This window comes from Habropoda laboriosa, unplaced genomic scaffold (assembly GCF_001263275.1).
Source record: "Habropoda laboriosa isolate 0110345459 unplaced genomic scaffold, ASM126327v1 scaffold102, whole genome shotgun sequence".
Lineage (NCBI taxonomy): Eukaryota > Metazoa > Arthropoda > Insecta > Hymenoptera > Apidae > Habropoda > Habropoda laboriosa.
The window spans coordinates 2,895,034-2,904,662 of record NW_017100262.1 but is presented as its reverse complement, the minus strand read 5'-3'; the positions used below and the strand labels follow the sequence as shown (position 1 = coordinate 2,904,662).

At 39.5% G+C, this 9,629-nt stretch overlaps 1 protein-coding gene across 1 annotated transcript in view; it reads right to left on the bottom strand.

Annotated features, from left to right (window-relative positions):
- Positions 1-832, bottom strand: part of LOC108573011 (dystroglycan-like) — a 189,184-nt gene extending 188,352 nt beyond the window's left edge. Inside the window, exon 1 of the mRNA XM_017935365.1 lies at positions 779-832. The gene's annotated coding sequence lies outside the window, so the exon portion shown is untranslated. The remainder of the gene's footprint in view (positions 1-778) is intronic.
- Between the last annotated feature and the right edge of the window lie 8,797 nt (positions 833-9,629).

The following is a 9,629-nucleotide window of genomic DNA, read 5'->3' as shown; positions in this document are numbered from 1 at the left end:
GAAAATCGTGACACGATTCTTTCGTACAGAGTGGTTCGAAAGGAATTTCGATGGCTCGATTTTCCGCCGTTTATTGAAGAGTTCGACGATATTTCATCGATCATCGATATCGAGATTCTCGGTGTGAGCCGCGTGCGTGACCGACATCGTTCGGGTTTAATTAAAAAGTTTCGCGATACGGCTGATATCACCCACGAGAACCGCACCGGGGATCGTAAAAAGATACGTCCTGTGTGAAATGTTACGTTTTTATTGGCAATTCTAACGGAATTCGATGGTACGGTATGTTTCGATGTAGAAAAAGTTCGAAAATAACGTGTATTTCGTGAAATTTACTACTGAAACACCCTGTATGTGTACACAAGTCATCGAGATTGCGAATATCGATAAGCTCGATAAGCGAGATCGAGATAATCACGTAATAGAATATTGGCGGTAAACGTGTTAATGGCGGCCACATGTGCATATACGACTTGCACGATTACGATCGTTGCACAGCTAATATGATATTCAAGCAAGCTTCGGCGGCTTTCAAAAAGAGAAACTTCCGCGATTATTCGAACGGACCTATTTGTAATATTCATTTCGCGGTACGTTATAATCTCATCGATCGATTAAGCGCATACGAATCGCGTACGAGTTGCATACGATTGCATATCTAACGTATTAACGTCACGTATTTTGAAATAAACCGCATGACCGGTACGGATGGCCAAACACGGTTAAGAATCGGCAATTGCACGACTTATCCAGCATGCAGAGTGCAAATTATCCTTACCTCGCTTTTCAAACTTCCCTCCTGCACGTGGACGCCACCATCTTTCCTTCTGCTTGAGGAATTTTCTCGCGCAAATACGCAATCGGGCACCCACGAAAAACTTGTCACTTACATTTCATCCCGAATTCGACGTCACTTATATGTCAACAATAAAACTACACCTCACACGAGTTCTAACAGATATCGCCATTCCGAAATGCACTCGAATGCACTACACCGCCATCTCTCGTGCACGGTGAAATTACGTTCGATAGGTTCTTCGTCATCGATACAGTTCTATTTCACAGCGGTGTGAACGTGTGGCGGCGTCTACCGCGACCCGCCAAAGCGGAAAGAGAGTTCGTTTCCGGGATACCGACGAACGCCGGAAGTGGTAGGTGTGCGCGGGAGGGATCTCCAGCGCCACCTTTTCTTAGCGACTGTTGCAGGAGGAGTAGCGGCCGTAAGGTGAAGAGTGTTTGTGAAGCAAGAGATAGAAGATTTTGTAATATATATATAATTCGGTTGTTAATAATTGTAAAGAATATATTTTTGTCAAATATATTTTATTCGTCACGATCCCGTGTGGTAAAACAGGCGATCTAAAGAAAGATCTCCTAATCCTACTTCCCGCGTGGGCTTGTAATACAGAACACGTCTGTAGCAATCCGCTACAAACGTTTCGCTAGCGGCGCCATCTCTCATTGAATTTGAATTGCTTGAATATTCCCGCGCGTATTCAGTTCAGTGTCGGTTTGTCGCGTGTTCGGTGCTAAAAGTGTAGTAAAAATGTAACGATGGTGATAAACTCGAGTAAAATCTGCGTCTGTAAATGTGATTGGAATAGTAACGGTGGTTGAACTGAATTATCGGACTAGGAAGTTAAGTAATTGCATATAGGAGAAAATCGTACTGCGTGAGCATAATTTTTAGACGTATAACGGTCGCTATCCATTGGTATCAAATTTCAATTTTTTCCGACGCAGTAAAAACATGGTATATGATCGCATACTCGTGTTAACATAACCCAAGTGTATTATTAATGCATCGAATAGTGAACAGTGTTTAATAATTTTCAATCTAAATGTGAAAATTTTTTCAAATCGATGTTTTCTAAAGGGTACAAACTTTCGTACAACTTATGACGTAGAGGTCGCCATGTTTTGTACTCCTAACGACATCTAGCGATCCTCACGTAATATTAGCAGGAGCGAATTCAAGTTGCGCGCGTTCTTTCCGTTTGACAAGTGTCTCCTTTTGTGTTGCCCGGTGTGTTCGGTGTTTCGGTGTCTGAAAAACATGGGTGTTACCGTGTAAGTAATTTTCCAAACTATAAACACCTTTTCTAAGCACACGTTTCTTATTCGAGCTATTGCGAACTTTTAATTCGACGTACTACACGCGTTCTCAAAACTATCTGACATTTAGAGGTTATGTCGCAATAGCACATGTCAGAGCACATCGAGCATTCTAGAACGTTTTGTTTCGCTTTGTGCAATGTTCGTTTACTGTTGTAATTACCACAAGCATTTATATTTCCTCAAACACGCGAGGAACGAACGTTCGATACCTACGTTGGTAACCGGCATTTCGTGTGTTCGCTAGATTGCAACAGTATCCGATGATCGAGAACAGAACCGGCCCGCAAACCATCGAGTTCCTGACGAAACGTGTCGTCGCTCTCGGTGCAGTGCAAACCGGCCAATTTCTAGTGGATTGCGAGACGTACGTTTCGGTGCCGCAGTTGGGTGAGTGTTTTCGCATTTTTCAAATTGAATTTTCGTCGCGTTACGTATTCGGCGTGGCTGCGTAGTACGTTCTCTTGAACACAGATGGCTACGATTGTACGTTCGACGAAAGAAACTCCACGGGAGTAACAAAATTTGATCGTATTTATTTTATTTAGACACCGTAGTAACGTGTTACGAAATCGGAATTTCATAGTCTACACATCTACAAATGTATATTACAAGGATCGTTTTCGTGTATTCTAACGTGTCATAGGAAAATGTTTCTGGTGGAAAAGAGAATAAGAAAATGCGATCGTTTCACGATTATACCTGCTTTCTTTTGGCATTTTATGTATGTAGGTGTATATGGAGTTCTATACAAATACGCAAGTAGTTTGGTTCCGCCGACGGTCATTTTTTTTTTATTTTTTAGCGATCGTATATCCAGTATCGTAATTTTTTTCTTTTTTTTTTTTCGTATTTTTACTTCTAGAGAGGTACAAATGCAGACGCTAAACGAAATTTTACGACTTAAGTACATACTTATGCGTAGCATATACACGGTGCACTCGTTCGGCTGTACGTGCACGGTCTCTTTTTCTCAGATGCGAATCTCTTACCACCGTATCGGCAGGATTGTTTTTTTGTGCTATTCGTATCTCTTCGATCGACTTTCTCCCGCGACACATTGACGAATTCTCGCGATCTCGATCACCTTATCTATTTTTAGAATCGTTCCACTGGTAGATTAGCATAGCTGTACATGACGTAATCGAAGAAATCGGTAACAGAAAGTAGGTGGTAAGCGTAAGCTCAATCTCAATCGAAGAATCACGAATTCCTTTCTCGAGTTACATCTCTTATATTACATGTTTTTTTCTTTTTATATATGTGTATGTATATATATATTTTTCTGACGCGTGGAATTACCATACGATCCGTGGATTACGGTGTTTCTTTTTCTTCTTTTTAACGGTGTGGTCACTTCACTGTAAACGCGAATCAATCGCCCCGCTTCAATTTGAATTTCGCGCGCTGCTCTGACGCGCGAAAGTTTAAACACGTTTTCTTACTCTGTGAAGGTACAAACGAGCTACGTCTAAGCGTCATTACAAAAATATTAAATCTAGCAAGCGAAGCTAGGCGATATATGTTTATATTACTATGTATACCCTTAATGTATGCTGCGTTTGGAAAATACGTTCTCTCGGAATATCTCTCTTCACGATTCGCTTTTTTTTATCTACATACAAACGTTCGAACATCCCTTTTCGGTGACGGCCAGCGCTTCCCCTCGAATGTCCTATTTTTTTCCTGTATTTTTTTTTTTTTTTTTTTGTCGTTATAACTTGTAAATAGTTCGTGTTAATTTATTGTCGATAAATAGAAGACGTAATTATGTATATTAGCCTACTCGACAGGCCGTGGCGTTTCCAATGTCCGGGATGCATTTACACTCTTTTCTTCACGATCTTTCTCCTTCGAAATATTAAACGTATGCTTTACACGTTTCTGTTTTTTTTTTTTTTAAACATCGAATTCTTCGAAATTCGGCGACTTCTGTTACTCTTAAAAAAAGTTCCAATTCACACATTTACAAGCAACTCTCATCGTACCCCATCGTCCTCTGGTCTTCACGTATACACAGACGTATACGAACATACACACGCACACACGGTATACACAAATACAAATATGCATACGAAACGCGCGCGTGATGCGGGCCACGGAATTTTTTTTCGAGATGAAAATTTTTATTCGGGGCACGATTGAAGGAAACATATTTTTGAAAAAGTTTTATTAGAAAAAAAGAAATTTGTTTTCCATTGCAGCGTTCCCGTTAATTATGCGGAAATTTACTTGGAATTTATTTCGAAATGAAATTTTTTATTCGAGGTGTTATCGAAGGAGACATATTTTTGAAAAAAGTTTCATTAGAAAAGAAAATTGTCTTTCCATTGCACCGTTCCCACTAATTGTCTAGAAATTTATTTGGAATTTTTTTTCTGAAGTTTCTCGAATCGTTAAATAGATCGAATTTCTTTCTTCGCGAACATTTTTCTCACCACGGCCTGCATCAAACGACTCACGGATATCCCTTATTAACCGCATAGCTACGCGTGCATTAGATATACGAACTCTAAATCTGACTTTCGACTCGCTCATCGCTACACCTACGTTTTACGATTAATACCTTCAATTCACGAAAGTGCACAGTGCAGATTTTTTATTTTTTTTTTATTTTCACTTTTTCTCTTTTTCGTTTCACATTACGTCGTTTCGCACGGCCGTTGTGTACGGTATATCTGTGTCCTGCCTAGCTAATTCGTCTCGGGACTAATCGAAAGAAAAAAGAAAAAAAAAGAGAAAGGTGTTCATTGTAATTATCGACGTGAGAAATTGTCGGTCTCTACTTTACCGATACAGTTTCGTTCTTTTTCTTTCTCGGAGAAATTTCTTTTCGCGCTACCCTATATAAGTATGTACATCCAGTCTCTCTAGGCGAAACTCGTTGAAACGTTTTTAACATATCGTTTGTTCAGCGCGGTACACTAAAGTTGGGGAGAACAAAACGAGATAGTCTCACGAGGTGGTCGAAGAATCATTTCTGTACAATTTTATCATAGAATCCCGGAGTATCTTGTTAATTTTTTTTTTTTTCCCATCATTTTCTTCCTTATCCTACGTGCACTCGTTTCACGAGTATTGCACCTGCGCTAACTTAATTGTAAAATTTTCTTTCTTTTTATTCAATACTGCGTCCAAGCCCTTGAGCATCATAAGAGATTCATTTAGATAAGTGAGATTCGAAGGTGCTGAAGGTTCTTTATATCTCTCTCTTTCGTGTTTACTTTCGTAGACAGGTGAGACAATGGAAACTTGTTACGAAATATTTATTGTAACATTTTTAAAGGGATATGTTTTGAATTAGTATCGTCGGTATATATCTAACTGAAAGCCCTTACGATAATTCGAAGTGTTTAGAATTACTTTTTTTTTCTTTTCTTTTGCTTTTAGAGTAAATAGGAAAGACATCGTTCACCGTCCACAAAATTAACCCGATTTTTGAAAATTTTTCGTCGTCCTCGAGATTTTTAAGTACACGATTCTTAAATGCTACTTTACACCGAAGGACCCAGCACTCTTCGTTAGAATATTGGATATGGCAGGGATATGACTCATTTTTTTTTGGGGTGTAAACGATTACAGATGTAAGAAATCCTGCCGGTAGACTGCACGGAAAAAAATATCGTCCAATTGAAATTAAGTTGAATTAATTACAGTTGAAATCAGAGTTGTTTGATGTACTTGGAATTGAACATCTTAATTGGAATTCGTGAAATATATCTATGTCGTTACTTAAAGGGAACGACGATCACTTTACGAAAGAAATATTCCAAGAATTTGAAACTTCTTCGATTGGACAATTCGTTACGCGAAAAGTAAAGGGTTAATTGAATGAAATTGGCGAGAAATATTTTCATCCGTGAAGACTAGGCGTTCGATCACAGATGCAGACATCGTTTCTGCAAAGTCGACGCTGACGAGTTCTACAAACTATATAAAAATACAAAATACAAATGCCGTTTCTCGTAATACCTTCTCGATTAAGAGACTCGGTATAGTATACCACTTTCTCTCTGACTCGAGATTGGATGGTATCATTGCACGAATGTTACATTATACCCAACATTTACCACGAAACTCGTAAAAAAATTCATCGCCGATAGCAGCCGAATTCTCGATTGAACGGAAGCGTACGCGGTATTGTGCGGAGATGAGAAGACGAGGGCGAGAGTAGCTTGCTTGCACCGTTTGGAGGAAGACACGGAGCAATGCGAGATTTCGCGAGATTTCTCACTGATCTCTTTTTTGTAAGTTTCTTATCATTTTTACGTCGCGAATTTAAGGAGTCCCCAGATTATTGGGAAATATTTGCAAAGATTTCGCGGAATTTTTGCATGATTTTTCACCGACTTGTGAGATTCGGTATCTTTTTTTTCTACGTTTGTCGTTGCTTTTTCGTCGCGAGTTTAAGGTACCCCAAGAGCAACGCGAAATATTCGCAGAGATTTCGCGAAATATTCGCGAGGTTTCACATTAATCTGTGAGATTCAGAGTCTTCTTTTTCTAAGTCTGTTGTTATTTTCGTTTCGCCAATTTAAGGAGTTTCCAGATTAATGCGAAATATTCGCATAAATTTCGCGAAATATTCGCGAGGTTTCACATTAATCTGTGAGATTCAGAGTCTTCTTTTTCTAAGTCTGTTATTATTTTCGTTTCGCCAATTTAAGGAGTTTCCAGATTAATGCGAAATATTCGCATAAATTTCGCGAAATATTCGCGAGATTTCACATTGATTTCTGTGATTCGGTATCTTTTTTTTTTCTACGTTTGTCGTTGCTTTTTCGTCGCGAGTTTCGGAACCCCCAAACTAACGCGAAATTTTCGCGGAATATTCGCAAGATTTCCTGCGATTTACCGTCCTCCTTTTCTGCCTTTGTCACTGCGCTTGTACATCGCGAATTTAAAGAGCGGCAGCGGAAAAAATACTCGAAGAGCGAAATTAAATCCGCCTAAAAAAAGGATCGTTACCAAATTCGCAACCACAGCGAAAATTTTTCGCGATACTACAAACACACGCATAAGCTGTCTCGCGAGTACCTCGCTTCTTCCAATCCACCGCCACGAATATTTCCCGTTAAATCTAGAGCTTCCTTTAAATTAGAAGAAAAATCCGATCGCGACTCGTCAATTTCACCGTTACCACAAAAACCTCCACACCCCCTTGAATTCTTCACGAAATCGCAACAATTTCATCACAAAATTCTCACACTCTTCTCCATCTTCTCCACCTAACCATTTCCAATCCCACTTCACCCGATTCCTCGATCTTCTCACCCAGCAATAGCAAAACGTGTCCCCTTTCCACGATTATCAGAGAAACCATAACTCCTCATCTCTGCACACGAAATACGTTCATCTCGTACTCCAGAAAAAGGAAGAGCATCTCGCTCAAACGAGAATACACACGACTGTCATCGGCGTTACAAAAGGATCAAGCTTCTCCTCGTTTCCCAAGTTGTATCTACATGCGTACACGCGTGTCTCGCGAGATTTTGGCAATGGTTTCTTTAAATATCGTAATATTGTCGCAAAGTTTGTATCCGTGTAAGTTTAGCTGACTGTTCTCTATATAAGTGTGTTCCGGTACAGGTATATATGTATACAATGTACAATAATAATCGATTTTATATTATACAATAGGTACTTAGTATGAAAGAATAGTACGCGTAATATATATATGTATATGTATATCTACAGGTAATAATATTGTCATCATTAAGTCAACGGCGGCCATTAGTAGCTTTTAAGTTCGTGTAGAACGAGGCCCCCGAGTATTTATACTTATCAACAGTATCGACGAGATAAAATATCCTTTCTCCCCCTCTCTCTCTCTCTCCCTCTTCTACTCCTGTTTCTGTCGCGTGTCTAAATTTCTCTCTGTTCCACATTCCTTCGTCAGCGAATAGTTGTTTATTCTGTATCAGGTGATATATGGTACCACGGGTGTGCGGATAAATGGTAAATTGGCGGGAAAGCAATGAACGTTTCTTTTAGCCACGCTCAATCGATCACGCTCGCTGCTTTTCCAGTCGTTTCGTTTTATACGATCGTTCGTTGAATAAAAAATAGATATATGTATACATACATACATACATGTATATTCTTCTGGCTGGTTGCAAGCACGTCCATGGAATAGAAATTTCCATTATTTTCCCATCAATTTACCCCGGGGACGCGTGTAGCGTATTCAATCCGGCTGGAAACAACGTTGTTCGCTCGCTTTCAGCCGATTTTTCTTTCTACCTCCCATCTTCTTCCTCTTTCGTCTCTTTAGCCAAAACGAAGCTAACCGGTCGCTAACTCGAAACGTCAGTCAGTTACATGGTTTTCGAAAGAACGAGAGATTCATTTTTTTCTGTGCTTTTCTCTTTCGGATCGAGCGAAGTTCTGCCCTATCTGTGTTAGCTTCTTGCTTTCTTTCTTTCTTCTTTTTGGAAACTCGAAGACGTTTGAAAATATCACGATGAATCTTTCCTTCCTCAACTTCTTTTCCGTTAAACGTCGGCGACAATCGACGGACCAGTCTATTTTATCGAGCCTATTTCTAAACGATATAACTTATCATGTACGGCTACTGTGTTTTCCTTCCCTCTTCTTTCTTTTGTGTTTTCTGCTTCTTTTTCTATCAATATGTGTATTTACATGTACGTACGTATTCTGCGTTTTGTTTACCTGTACGCCTATTAAATCGTATTCTGCGTGCTCTCTGAGAAGGCATTTTTTTCGTATTTGTCTACTTTTTTCTTTCTTTGTTCCGACGATTCCTCTTTCTTATCTACTCGTTCGAGTGCGCTTTCGATCCGCGTTTAGGATCCGTTCGAATACGGGGGGGAAATAACGGTATGCTAATTTAACGCGCTTCTTGGTCGAAATATCGTTCAACGTTTTTTTTTTTTTCCACAAGGCAAGTCACGATGATCACGAGCAATATCTAATACGAATTTTTTAACGGGATTCAGTCGTGTCGCTTTTTTTTTTCTCAGCGAGGTCTTTATTGTTCGTCGACTTGGAAAGTGAGCATAAAACTGGTCAGAGTAGAGAAAAATTAAAAAAGAGAAAAAAAATAACGAACGAATATTGAACGCGTCGTTGCGTTCTTACGAGAGTATCGGCTAATTATTCCTAGATAAACTACGCTTGTATAAATCGCAGAGAACATTTTGATTAATCGACACAAGTCTTTAGAATGTTACTTCAACTGTTCGAAGAAGATTATTCGTCTGACCAATGTTACACGTTTCTAATGGAAGTGTCGTATTTTTACCTCTAATCTGGTCATCCGACAAGAGAGAAACGAAAAGAAAATGAAAAACCTCGTATCAAATCGATCAAGGAACTCAGGTAACCTAACGTCACCGCTAATGAGATCTTGCTCTGGCAGAAATCAACGTATTCAGAAGAATCCCACTGAATACAGGTTTTCGAAAGAAACACCCCAAGACTCTCGAATGTACCCTAATCCGTTTAATTTCCATTCACCGATCGTGAATACGTGTCGCGAAGAACACGCTGGA